The following is a 14,711-nucleotide window of genomic DNA, read 5'->3' on the forward strand; positions in this document are numbered from 1 at the left end:
TAGAACGAGGCAAGCTGCAGTTCTGGCTGATGAGTTTCTTCTAATATACAAGTCAGTTCCCCAGGGGAAAACCTTTCCTAGGAACCCCCACAAATCCAAAAAGGACAAAGGGTGTGAAGCTGATAGCAGCCCAAGCAGTCCTGGGAGAGAAAGAAAATTTGGACACACAGGGTGCCCTCCTCTGGCTAAAAGAGAAGGTGCTGAAAGTAGGACTGAGACCCGGACACCTATATGCTTCCATTGTAATAAGGCTAGTAATCTGAGAGCGGACTGCTGGATACTACGGGGAAAGCCTATTAATCAGGGCACACCCACTTGGTGAAGGAGAAGGGACCCTGATGGAAAGTGCTGCAGAACGAGCTGTGGCTTTAAATGCAGCAGTTGTAAGACCCAGAAAACATACTGCTGCAGGTGCAGGAAAACTTAATAGGATGCCTGAAGGTTATCAGGATTTTGTAGCTGAAGGGAGAGTAACCCTATATCCCTCGAGTAGGGCAAATCAGCCCATAGTAATCCTCATGGACACAGGAGCCTCCAGATCCTTTTTGCTGGGTAAAAGCATGCCCTTTCCTCCAGAGAGTGCAGTAAATACCAGAATGGTGGTGAATGGCATTGGAGAGCAGAGCACGCCCATACCTTTACACCAGGTGCACTTGGAGTGTGACCTAGTTTTGGGACTGGTGACCATAGGGATTGTCCCTAGTTTGCCTGCGGATGGGGTTGACCTGCTCCTAGGTAATGATCTGGCGGGGGCGATGGTAATAGCATTCCCAGTAGTGATAGAGAGACCGAAGGAGGTCAGAGAGACAGGGCAGTGGCAGGAGACAGTCCCCTGCTGTTCCACTGAATGTGTAATGACTCAGGCCATGACCAAACCAGCTCCCCCAGAGGAGACTGAATTGGCACTGCAAACAGATGACCATGAGGTCTATCAGTCTGAAACTTTCTTTGGAAAGTTAGAGGACCCCAGGAATGGATTAGATGGATCTTCCCTAGCTGAGGCTCAGCGAGCTGACCCAGTTTTGAGAGAGTTAGCACAGGCTGCCCAGACTGAAATTGAAGCAGAGGGAGTGCCTGATTGCTATCTAAAGAATGAAGTGGAAGTGGAGTTCTCCTCATAGACATGAGGACAAAGAGTGGACAGTGGTTCACCAGTTAGTGGTGCCACAAAGGTACTGGAAAGAAATATTAAGAATGGCCCATGAGTTGACAGTGGCTGTACATGTCGGTATATGAAAAACCAAAGCCCGCATAAGGCAGCAGTTTGACTGGCCAAAACTCCACAAAGATGTGGTGGAGTACTGTAGGAGTTGCCACATGTGCCAGGTTGAGGAGAAACCCCAGCCTGTAGTGAAATCTGCACCCCTAATTTCTGTGTCGGCTTTTGGGAAACCCTCCAGCAGAGGGCTGGCGAATTGTAACGGACCCCTGCCGAGAACAAAAAGGGACAGACTGGCACACGGCTGGCAAAAAGTTAGAGAGGAGAGGGTCATAACATGCATCATTTGCCATGTCATTAAATCTGCACTGTCTGCTGCAGGATAAACGAAGCCACAACCAGCATGAGTGTGCTAAGATGGGAGGAGGGGGCCCTGGCTGCCAACCACAGCTGAGGAGCAGGCTTCAGAGATCGCGAGAGAGGAGTGAGGCAGGAAGAGCAGAGATGGTGAGGCAGGAGCCACAAGGCATAAGGATGAAGTGTCATCTCAGCTCTTGCAGCCAATGTGGAATCTGAAGGAAATTATGTGAACTGATGTGAAGCAGATTCTTAAAGTGTCTCTGTTTGTGTCTCCACTGCAGGTGCGTGCACTCAAGTCACAGAATGCCATGTGGCCCAAGAATCCTCCTTTGGGGAGGAAGAAGAAGCCAATGCCCCAGAGGGTGCACTGTCACCTGACTCTTCTTCCACCTCCACCAGCGCAGATACATCCACACGGTCCATAGGGGATTTAGGATTAGAATCTGGGTCACAAGCTGGTGTGCATGACACAGACACTTCCCAGCAGCTGAGAAAGCATGTGCCAGCCAGGTCCCTTTACAATGAGAGGACTGCTGAGGACCAGGCCCCTGCTCAGCCCCACTCTCATGATGATCCTCTGTTTGTTGCTATGAGAAGTCTGCTGGATGTGCAGCAAAGCCACGTGGAAAATATGTGGGGGATGCCTGAGGTCATGTGTGGCTTTGGCGGTACTATGGAGGAGTCCCTGCAAGCCATGACGTTTGTCATGTCCCAAGCATTTGGGCGTGTGGCTTCCTCAGTAGAGAGTTTGGCGAGCTCCATGGCGAGTCTGGTTGACCACTTGAGCCATATGCAATCGGACCTGCACTTCATCGCTGTTACCATGGGATCCATGCAGCAGAGTCTAAGCAAGACGGAGGGGGGGGAGCGGGGTGCGAGGAACCTCTACCTCCCTCCAGGTGCTCCTTCCCCTCAGGAGGACAGGCAGGTGCAATCGTGCACACAGGAGGAGTGCAAGGCAACTGCTTCAGGGCCATCCTCTCAGGACACCCCCGAGGGTAAGTGGCGTCTCATCCTCCCCCATCATTGACCTCCCTCACCTTCAGCAGGTGAGCACATGGGGATACTCAAGCACCATTGCTGTAGATCCCCAGTAGGATGGAGTCACCAAGGCCCCGTTCCTCCAGAAGACGCTCATCGTGGTCATCTACAGCAACGGGGCAGCGCACTGAGCAGACTGCCTCAACCTCAGCTGCTAATGTTGGGGTAGACATTGTTGGAAAAAAAGAAAATTGAAACTGTTTTGATCACAAAGGTGGCACGGGTGCTGTATAAATTGTCACGATTGCAAAGATGCATTCAAACATTTTTATTTCATGCAAAATTTGATGCACTCTCGGTAATGCTTTACTTGGTTACAGATGGATACAAAGAGTTTTTTTGGGGGCCCAATGGCAGTAATGCAATGATGTTTGCAAAACATCTCAAGAAATGCCCAAATCTCATTGGAATTTGAGCCTTCACTCTTCAATGATGGCTGTTTTCCTATTGATGATTAATAACTTTATCCAATATTGTCAAGGCACACTTTTGTTTTCTGCAGTCATAACTTAATGCTGCCTGCAGTGGCGTGTAGTCGCATTCATCGTAGCCCATAGATGATTTCAAATGCCAGACACATGAAAATCCAGTAATGTGTCGTTAAGATTGCAGAGATGAATAAGACCTCATGTAAAAGGCAACTTGTGTGGGGACTTGTTAGGTTTCTCCTCCGAACGTTCCTTGATGCTGTGGCTTATGGTTGGTTGAAATGTGCATAAATGAGATTCTCCCTGATGTCTCTTTCATGTCTCTCCATGGCCCTCATAGCAATGATGGCATTGTTGTCATTGTTGTCCTTGTTGTCCTGCTCCTCACCCTCTTCATAGTCATCCTATCTGAGGAGGACTGGTGTTCCTCCTGTACCACCGCCTGCAGCATGTTGCCGCGTCTAATTGCAAGGTGGTGCAAGGGACAGGACACCACGATTATCCGTGATACCCTCAGTGTGGCACATATTGAAGAGCCCCTCCAGACCGGTCAAGGCAATGGAATCGCATTTTCAACATGCCAACGGTGTGTTCAATGATGGCTCTGGTGGATGTGTGAGCAATGCTTTAGGGATGACGTACTGGTGTCATTAACAATGCATGAAGTGGGTAATCCTTATCACCCAGGATCCATTCGTCCAGTTTGGCTGGTTCTTCGAAAACAGCTGGCAGCTGGGAGTTCCTCAAAATGTAGGAGTCATGGCAGCTCCCTGGGAAAGGTGTGCAAACATGCATGATTCTTCTCCTGTGGTCACAAACCAGCTGTACGTTGAAAGACTGGAAGCCTTTGCGCTTGACAAAGACAGCAGGCTGGTCCCAGGGAGCTTTCATGGCCACAGGAGTACAGTTGATCAGCTTTTGTACTCTAGGGAAGCCAGCGATAGCGCCGAAGGCTGCAGACCTTGCTGCCTGGCTGTCCTTGTCTACAGGTAAGCAAATTAAATTATCGGCACATTGAAAAATGGCTTTGATGCACCAGTGGGTTGCAGATAGTGAGATGCCACTTATGTCGCCCATGGATCTCCAGAAGGAGACGCTGGAGAAAAAATTGAGTGCAGCAGTCACCTTGAGGGCAATTGGCATGGGAATTCCCACCGAAGCTGAGTGGCTGCAGGTTTTGCTGCAGGATCCTGTGGGCGGCACAGTGGTTAGCACCGCAGCCTCACAGCTCCAGCGACCCGGGTTCAATTCTGGGTACTGCCTGTGTGGAGTTTGCAAGTTCTCCCTGTGACCGCGTGGGTTTTCGTCGGGTGCTCCAGTTTCCTCCCACAGCCAAAGACATGCACGTTGATAGGTAAATTGGCCATTGTAAATTGCCCCTAGTATAGGTAGGTGGTAGGGGAATATAGGGATGTGGTAGGAATATGGGATTAGTGTAGGATTAGTATAAATGGGTGGTTGATGGTCGGCACAGACTTGGTGGGCCGAAGGGCCTGGTTCAGTGCTGTATCTCTAAATAAAATAATAAATAAAATAAATTTCTGTGACCAGTTCACATGACATCCTTAGGTGTCTCTGGCATTGCCTCTCTGACACTTGAAGATAATTTGTCCTTGTCCTGAGGATGCGATGACATGCCAGTGCTGTATTCAATAAGGCCGTTCCTCAATGTTATCATTCGGAGCATCGTCACCTTCCTGTTCTGCCTGTTGCTGGTGCTCAGGCATCATGAGTTGAGGGAAAAGAGCCCTACTTAGTCTCTCTCTTTGTTCTTCTTCCCGTGATACTGGACAAATTGGGGGTATGAGACCCATTTCGCTGTGGCTTTTCTGAACAATAATTAAGAGCGTGGTGATTCAGCCCTCTGTTGCCAGTGAGCTGAACCATCAATAAAATAAACAGCTTCCGAATATCTGCCTTCAAATTGCAGGCAGGTAGAAGACACACCCACCGTCATTTGCCTCATCCCAGTCTCCTTGCAATCCTTGAGTGTCCACGTGGTTTCCATTATCGTTGGAGAAGATAATGCATGTGGAATTCAGGGCAGGTCTCCACACCTTCCAACCTCCTCTTGCAACCTTCCAGCTTGAACCAATCACCCTTGACCCATCCAATGTTACTGTTACCATTGAGTCTCCCCCCATTACCATGCACAGTGTAATCATCAATGTATTCATGCCATCCCTCCCCCCGTTTCCTTCTCCCGTTAGTATCGCTATGCCGACTTTTATTCTTGAACCTCCTCACATTGAACTGACCATTGTTACCGAGTCCCGTTCTCCTCCATATGCAGCAGTCGAAAACCCACCCATTAGTCTTGACCTTCCCCACTGACAGAATCCATTTTCCCCTATTGACTGTGGCCGTTCGCTCTGCTTGCCAGTACCCTCAATTTGTCCCACAGCTCCCCGATGTCGACAGCACTTATCCCTCCCTTTAGGCCTTTGCCAAATATCTTCACACAGTACCCACAGTAATCTACCCACCATCCCTGCAGCTGACAAAGTGCATCATCACCATCACCATCAACCATTCAACAACCTGGATGCTCCACTCCACGCTGGCTGCCTCCTCGATGCACCTGATCATTCCCACCCTTTTCTCCCTGACTAGCCTGCCCTGCTCCTCCATGCACCCAATCAACCACACCCTTCCCTCCCCGACTACACTGCCCTGCTCCTCCATGTACCTCATCAACCACACCCTTCACTCCCCGACTACCATCCCCTGCTCCTCCATGTCGCTCCGATCCATGCAGTCGCTGCCATTCCCTGAGATGATTCATCCTTGCTGGTGCCGAGCCTGGAGCAAACACCTATTCTAACGGTAGCGTGGAGATAAACATCCATTGCAATGCTGGCTTGGAGGCAAACATCCATTCCAATGCTGGCATAGTTTAGCAACTGAGTGAAAGAGAGAAGAACACAGTCCTGAGAATCAACTGCACAAATACGACTGTTGCACGCCCGTAGGGTAATGAGTATTCATGCTACTTAAATGAATGCATAGCTGCAATCCATGTTGGGGGAACCCCAGAACACTGCAAACCCACCAACTTAATGCCTCTAAAACATCTGGCCATCAGGAATAAAAAAAAACCTCCCGCCTAATTACATCAACCCGCATGCCACCAAATCCGCTGCAGTGGACTGCATAAAATTCCCCCCCATTGTCTTTGGTTCCTGCCACAAACTCCATTCCCTAGCCACTGATTTCATCCCTCTCCGTAGCCATTGTCTGAGGCTGAACCAGACAGTTCGCAATATTGGTGTCATATTTGACCAGGGGTTGGCATATATGTGGTAAAAGATTTTGAGGTTTGTGACTCGTAATTTCAAGGAAGAGAAATTTCCCATTGGCTTCTTTTTCCTGACCAGCGTGGCTGTAAAAACAATTGCAACCCAGTCTCACAGCTGATGTGTTGGGAGCGGGAACAGCAGTTTCTGAACTTCGGACAGATTTGGGGTTTTCTGGCGGATTCAGATTTTTTAAATAAGCCTACCAGAAAACCCCGAATCTGTCTGAAGTTGGGAAACTGCTGTTCCCACTGCCAGCAATGGTCAGACAGAGGGGGGAGAAAGAGAGGGAGAGAGGTGTGGAGAGGGGGAGGGACAGAGGAAGGAGGGAAAGAGGGGGAAGGAGAAGGAGGGGAGAGAGGGGGGAGAGAGATGGACACAGAGAGGGGATAGGGATTGGCACAGAGCAGGAGAGAGCGAGAGAAAGAGATCAAGATCACACCTGACAGATTGACATCTCTCTGGATTCTCCGCATCGCTACATCAAGCGTGTGGCAGACATTGACTCCTTGTGCAAGCAAAAACAATGCCAGGTATCTCATTAAATAGGGAGAAATGCATTTTAAATCGGACTGTGTTTTGATGGCATTAGGATAGCTATACACTTTAGATGCAGATTAATTTACCCCATGTCTGTGGCTGTCAATAATTTTGTCAGATGTCCGTGGTGCACCATGTTGGTGCCTATCCCTGTATTTGACCCGCAGATGAGCTTCTGACCACAAAGACATCAATGCTATACAGTTGTTACTCTACCCCATTTAGACGTCCGTTTTCCAAGGCTTCCTGATTGCTCCTACAAAGATGTACCACATCGAGAGCAGAAACAAGCAATATATGATTGTAAAAGCAAAATACTGCTGATGCTGGAAATCTGAAATTAAAACAGAAAGTGCTGGAAATACTCAGCAGATCTGGCAGCATCTGTGGAAAGAGAAGCAGGGTTAACGTTTCAGGTCTGTTTCATCTGGTTGTGATGAAAGGTGATCTGAAACGTTAACTCTGCTTCTCTCTCCACAGATGCTGCCAGACCTGCTATTTCCAGCAATTTCTGTTTTTATTTAATATAAGATCGTCTTGCGAGTATAGCCTATATCGTGAGAACAAATTTAAAGTATTGAAATAGCAAGTCCGAGTAAACTTACGGAAAATATACACAATGCATTACTGATAATTTAACTGAGAGGGACCAAATCTAAACTTAGCACACTAAGTACTGCTAAGAGTTAGTGCTAGGTGATGCTGTTCTGGGAGTCCGGAGTTCAGCAAAGCTGCTCTGACGGAATTGAGCGCGCCCTGCTGGGCTGTGCGCATGTGCGGTGCTGGCTGATGGCGCGGTCCTGCCTGAGGCGTGGAGACGCTGAGCCTGAATTCGAGTGAGGAGTACGGAGACACAGCAGGTACAGTACCACATGGGGCACTTCATCGGTTGGCCGCGCAAAGGCCAGACCGGGTTCACGGCTCATTGGTACACCTGATGGGCGCTGTGTTCAGGTCCAGGTATTTACTGCAGATTTTAGCCCAAAAGGTAAAAGGAGTGTGGCAGCGGCCGGCCTACGGCCAGTGGCCGTGCGGGGCAGGTGTGGGCATTGAGATCACTGGAATCTGATTACTCAATCACCCGCTCTTGTCCTCTCCCTAAATAGATGTAGACATTTCTTCAAAAGTGTTTCTTTCCTTCCCCGCCACCAAGAAAATCAGGATCCTCAAACAATTTGAATTGGGTGGTTCGGTTCACTGTTGGTAAAATCGAATGCATTGTGGAATTTACCCGAAGATGTGGCCTGGAAGTTCCTGCGTGTTTGCGCCCAGAGACGTGTAATCTTAGTGCAAAGCCAATACCCGGCGTAAAATATCAAAAATTCTCAGATGCGACTGTGTTCACGTAATTGCAGTACGCTCGAATTTTCTCGTTCCTTTATGCTCGTCCTTCAACCACTGCGCCTGAACACATCTTGGCTGATAATGGTATTTTACGCAGCCTTTAATATATTTTTATGGCATTGGTATGGATCACGTTAATTGAAAAACTTGAACGTTTGCATGTTTTTAAACTTACTGCCGAATGTGCCTGAATGAAAGATAACTTGAAACTTCAATTTTAATGTTTAAAAAGGAACATTGTGTGAGTTTGAACTATTGCAGGCCCTGATAGTCCTCACTGATTTTTGCTTGTTCATGCCCACTTTTATGTTGAAGCATATACTGATGAAATTTGGGTATAACTAGATGTTTGACTAAATTTGACAATTTGTGTGCAACTTTCCTCACAGGAAATTCCACCTTTGAACAATGATGTTTTAGTTCAGTATGTTGTATTAATGTTTGAGAACAGTGTTTGACTGCTGTATTTTTGAGAATTGTGTAAGTTGACAGGACCAAAGGAGGCAATTTGTCCTATTCTGTTTGTGCTGGCTATTTGTAAGAGTAATTCAAAACATCTCTTCACATGACCCACTTGCTGAGGATGCAATAGGCTTTTCCTCAGTTAGTCTCTGAGCAAAGCTTTCTACTGAACACATTTTTGCACTGAACTCTTAGTCCTAACTGCTCTTGTTGCTCACTATGGAAGAAAGACCTGTATTTCTGTCGTGCCTTTCTCAAGGATTCCCAAAGCGTTTTACAGCCAATGTAGTACTTTAGAAATGTAGTCACTGTTGTAAGGTAGGACATGTGGCAGCCAATTTGCACACAGCAAGTTGTCACAAGCTGCAAGGTGATCAATAACCAGATAATCAATTTTAATGTTGATTGAGGGATATATATTAGCCAGGACATTGGGGATAACGCCCCTGCTCTTTGAAAATGTACCATGGAATCTTTTACATACACCTGAGAGCAGATGGTACCTCAGTTTAATGTCTCACTCAAAACTTGGCTTCAGTACAAAGAGTCTGCAAAGGGATATAGATAAGTTGAGTGAGTGGGAAAAAATGTGGCAGATGGATTAGAATGTGGAAAAATGTGAGGTCCACTTTATCAGGAAGAATAGAAAAGCAGAATATTAGTTAAATGGAGGGTGACTGCAGAATGCTGTGGTACAGAGGGACCTGGGTGTCCTTGTGCATGAATCTCAAAGTCAGCATGCAAATACAGCAAGTAATTAGGAAGGTGAATCAAATGTTGACCTTTATTGCAAGGGGGATAGAGTATAAAAGTAGGAAAGTCTTATAACTGTATTGGTGAGACTGTACCTAGAGCGCTCTACAGTTTTGGTCACCTTATTTAAGGAGGGACATACTTGCATGGGAAGTAGTTCAGTGAAGGTTCACTGGGTTGATTCCAGATACGAAGGGTTTGTCTTATGAATAAAGGTTGAGCAGATTGGGCCTGTACCCATTGGAGTTTAGAAGATTGAGAGGTATTGAAATGTATAAGATTCTGAGGAGGCTTGACAGGGTAGATGCTGAGAGGGTGATGTTTCCCCTTGGGGAATCTAGAACTTGGCAAGTATGTCCCTCAAATAAGGTGACCAAAACTGTACAGAGTGCTCTAGGTACAGTGTTTCAAATTATGGGGTCTCCCATTTAATTTCAAACTTCTGTTAAATGTTTTTGGAGCGTTCTGTACTCCAGTAGTAGCTGTCTCAGTTACTTGTTTTTGTTTGTTCGTGGGATATGAGCGTCACTAGCAAGGCCAGCATTTGTTACCCATCCCAAATTGCCTTTGAGAAGGTGGTGTTGAGCCGCCACCTTGAACTGCTGCAGTCCATGTGGTGCAGGTGCACTCACAGTGCTGTTGGGAAGGGATTTCCAGGCCTTTGACTCAATGACAATGAAGGATGCACAATATTGTTCCAAATCGGTATGCTGTGTGGCTTGGAGAGGAACTTGCACATGGTGGTTTTGCCATGAATCTGCTGCCCTTGTCCTAGGTAGAGGTCTTTGGTTTGGAAGGTGCTGTTGAAGGAGCCTTGGTGAGTTGCTGCAGTGCTTCTTGTGAGATTGTATGCAGTCCTGGTGGTGGAGGGAGTGAATATTGAAGGTGGTGGATGGGGCGCAGATCAAGCGGGCTGCTTTGTCCTTCTTGAGCGTTGGAGTTGCACTTGTCCAGGCAAGTGGAGAGTTTATCATTGCACTCCTGACTTGTGCTTTGTAGGTGGTGGACAGGCTTTGGAGAGTTAGGGCTTAGGTTGCTGCAGAATTCCCAGCCCCTCTTCTGCTCTTGTAGCCACAGTATTTATATGGCTGGTCCAGTTAAGTTTCTAGTCAATAGTAGCCCCCAGGGTGGTGTTGGTGGGGGATTCAGCAATGATAATGCTGTTGAATGTCTAGGGCAGATGTTTAGATTTCCTTCTGTTTTAGATGGTCATTGCCTGGCACTTGCCTGACGTGAATGTGAACTTGCCGCTGATCAGCCCAAGCCTGAATGTTGTCCAGCTCTTGCTGCATGCGGGTACCGACTGCTTCAGTATCTGAGGAAAATGGTGCAATCATCAATGAACATCCTCCCTTCTAACCTTAGAATCATAGGATCAATACAGCACAGAAGGCCATTTGTCCCATCGTGCCCATACTGGCCTTCCCGAGGAGCAATTCATGTACTGTCACTCCCCTGCCCTCTCCCCACATTCCTCCTCCAGATACTTAGAATATTTAGAAAAGGTAGAAAAATTTACACCACAGAAGGAGGTCACACTGCCCATCGTGTCTGCGCCTACCGAGAAACGAACAAGCCTTATCCAGCACTTGGTCCGTATTCCTGGAGATTATGGGATTTCTGTTGCATATCAAGACACATTTTAAATAAGTTGAGTATTTCTGCCTCTACTACCCTTTCAGGTAGTGAGTTCCAAACCCCTAGCACCCTCTGGCTGAAAACCTTTTTCAGCATCTCCCCTCTAAACCTATCAATCACTTTAACTCTATGCCCTCCAGTCAGTGACCCCTCTGCTAAGGTCAATGGGTCCATCCGATCCATTCTATCCAGTTCCTTCACAAGCTTGCACACCTCAATCAGATCTCCCCTCAGCAAAGAACAAAGAAAATTACAGCACAGGAACAGGCCCTTCGGCCCTCCAAGCCTGCGCCGATCCAGATCCTTTATCTAAACCTGTCGCCTATTTTCTAAGGGTCCGTATCTCTTTGCTTCCTGCCCATTCATGTATCTGTCTAGATACATCTTAAAAGACGCTATCGCGCCCGCGTCTACCACCTCCGCTGGCAACGCGTTCCAGGCACCCACCACCCTCTGCGTAAAGAACTTTCCACGCATATCCCCCTAAACTTTTCCCCTCTCACTTTGAACTCGTGACCCCTAGTAATTGAATCCCCCACTCTGGGAAAAAGCTACTTGCTATCCACCCTGTCTATACCTCTCATGATTTTGTACACCTCAATCAGGTCCCCCCTCAACCTCCGTCTTTCTAATGAAAATAATCCTAATCTACTCAACCTCTCTTCATAGCTAGCGTCCTCCAAACCAGGCAACATCCTGGTGAACCTCCTCTGCACCCTCTCCAAAGCATCTACATCATTTTGGTAATGTGGCGACCAGAACTGCATGCAGTATTCCAAATGTGGCCGAACCAAAGTCTTATACAACTGTAACATGACCTGCCAACTCTTGTACTCAATACCCCGTCCGATGAAGGAAAGCATGCCGTATGCCTTCTTGACCACTCTATTGACCTGCGTTGCCACCTTCAGGGAACAATGGACCTGAACACCCAAATCTCTCTGTACATCAATTTTCCCCAGGACTTTTCCATTTACTGTATAGTTCACTCTTGAATTGGATCTTCCAAAATGCATCACCTCGCATTTGCCCGGATTGAACTCCATCTACCATTTCTCTGCCCAACTCTCCAATCTATCTATATTCTGCTGTATTCTCTGACAGTCCCGTTCACTATCTGCTACTCCACCAATCTTAGTGTCGTCTGCAAACTTGCTAATCAGACCACCTATACTTTCCTCCAAATCATTTATGTATATCACAAACAACAGTGGTCCCAGCACGGATCCCTGTTGAACACCACTGGTCACACGTCTCCATTTTGAGAAACTCCCTTCCTCCTTTGTTCCAAGGAAAACAACCCCAGCCTATTTTCTCTTTTCTCATAACTGCAATTTTCCAGTCCTAACAACATCCTTCTAAATCTCTGTACCCTCTCTAGTGCGGTTACATCTTTCTTGTAATGAGTGACCAGAACTGCACGCAGTGCTCAAGTTGTGGCCTAACCAGTGTTTTATATAGTTCCAGCATAACCTCTCTGCTCTTCTATTCTATAACTCAGCTAATAAAGGAAAGGATTCTATATGCTGCCTTAACCACCTTATAAACCTGTCCTGCTACCTTCAGGGATCTGTGGGCATGCACTCCAAGGTCCCTCACTTCCTCTACAGGGCTCAGTATCCTCCCAGTTATTGTATATTGCTTTGCCTTGTTTGACCTCCCCAAATGCTCCTCACGCTTCAAGTTGAATTCCATTTGCCACTTTTCTGCCCACCTGACCAGTCCATTGATATCTTCCTGCAGTCTACAGCTATCCTTGCTATCAACTGCATGGCCAATTTTTGTGTTGTCTGCAAACTTCTTGATAATGCTTCCTACATTTACTTCCAAATGATCAATATATACCACAAAAATCAAGGGACCTCGTATTGAGCCCTGTGGAACGCCACTGGAAACAGCCTTCCAATTGCAAAAACACCCGTCAACCATTACCCTTTGTTTCCTGCCACTGAGTCAGTTTTGTGTCCAGCTTGCTACATTCCCCTGGATCCCATGGACTTTTTTTTTAACCAGTCTGCTGTGTGGGACCTTGTCAAAAGCCTTCCTAAAATCCATGTAGGCTGCAACTGCACTACCTTTATCAGTCCTCCTTGTTACTTTCTCAAAATTCAATTAAATTGGTCAGACACGATCTTCCCTTGTTAAATCCATGCTGACTGTCCTTGATTACTCCGTGCCTTTCTAAGTGACAGTTTATCCTGTGTCTCAGAATTGATTTCAATAATTTGCCTGCAATTGAGGTTAGACTGACTGGCCTGCAATTATTCGGTCTATCCCTCACTCCTTTTTAAATAGAGGTACAACGTCAGCAGTCCTCCATTTCTCTGGCACCACACCTGTATCCAGTGAGGACTGGAAATTGATGGTCAGAGCATCTGCTATTTCCTCCCTGGCTTCTTTTAACAGCTTGGGGCACATTTCATCCGGCCCTGGTAATTTATCCACTTTCAAGGAGTGCTAATCCCATTAATACTTCCTCTGTCCCTATGTTTATTACATCCAATATTTCACACTCCCCCTCCTTAACTGTAGTGCCTGCATCGTTCCCCTCGTTTGTGAAGACAGATGCAAAGTACCATACACATTAAGAACCATACCCACATCTTCCGCCTGCACACACAGGTTACCTTTTTGGTCTTTTATAGGCTCTACTCTTTCCTTAGTTATCCTCTTACTCTTAATGTATTGATAAAACATCTTTGGGTTCTCCTTGATTTTATTTGCCAATATTCTTTCATGCCCTCTCTTTGCTTTCCTCATTTTCTTTTTGATTTCACCCCTCCACTTTCTATACTCCTCTTGGCTTTTTGTAGTATTGAGTTCTTGGTGTCTGACATAAGCTTTCCTTTTCTGCCTTGTCTTGCCCCGTATGCTCCTTGACATCCGTGGGGCTCTAGATTTTGCCTTCCTTCCCTTTTTCTTTGCGGGAACATGTTTACTCTGAACCCCTTGAATCTTCCCTTTGCTTCCCCTGCTCTAACATTGGTTTATCTAGAAGTAGCTACTTCCAGTTCACTTCCGCTAAATCGTTCCTTAGCTGAGTAAAACTGGCCTTAGCCCAGTTTAGAACTTCAGCTTCTGTTCTATCTTTGTCCTTTTCCATAATTATGTTGAAACTAACTGAATTATGATCACTACCACCAAAATGCTCTCCCACTGCTACTCCTTCCATCTGCCCAGCTTCCTTTCCTAAAACTAGGTCCAGAGCTATGCCCTCTCTTGTAGGACTTGCTAAATACTGGCCAAAAAGTTTTCCTGAATGCGCAAGTAGTTGTGTTTCTCAGTGTCAGCTCCTGTCCATGTACAGTACACAGTGGGAAAAGGACACGATTCACTCCCGTCTGCTACTGTAAAGGTTGTGTTTTTCTCAGTGTCTGCTCCGGCCCACAAGCATGGTGGAAGTGAAGGCGTTCCAGTTTCTTTTTGAAATCCTGGATGGAAATAAACTTGCAGGTCTATGGTAATGAAGCAGGGGAATGGGACTTACTGGTTTGTTCTTAAGAGAGCCAGCATGGACTCAATGAGCCGAATGGCCACCTTCAGTGCCGTAAATGACTTCAAGAATTCTGTTCCCTCCATTCCTTTCACACTAAAACTGTCCTTGTTAATTTTGGGGTAGTTAAAATCCCTTACTATTACTGCCCTATTGCTTTTGGACCTTGGAGATTAGCCTACATATTTGCTCTTCTA

At 46.7% G+C, this 14,711-nt stretch overlaps 1 protein-coding gene across 4 annotated transcripts in view; it reads left to right on the top strand.

Moving 5' to 3' along the window:
* Positions 1-7,595: 7,595 nt before the first annotated feature.
* The window catches only part of ipo11 (importin 11), an 837,351-nt gene continuing 830,235 nt past the window's right edge, over positions 7,596-14,711 (top strand). For 3 of the 4 annotated variants that reach the window (XM_068034109.1, XM_068034083.1, XM_068034101.1), the window contains exon 1: positions 7,596-7,684. The gene's annotated coding sequence lies outside the window, so the exon portion shown is untranslated. Of the gene's footprint in view, positions 7,685-7,834; positions 8,253-14,711 lie in introns of those variants that run through there. The other variant, XM_068034092.1, reaches the window with a different exon arrangement.

This window comes from Heterodontus francisci, chromosome 1 (genome assembly GCF_036365525.1).
Source record: "Heterodontus francisci isolate sHetFra1 chromosome 1, sHetFra1.hap1, whole genome shotgun sequence".
NCBI classification, from domain to species: domain Eukaryota; kingdom Metazoa; phylum Chordata; class Chondrichthyes; order Heterodontiformes; family Heterodontidae; genus Heterodontus; species Heterodontus francisci.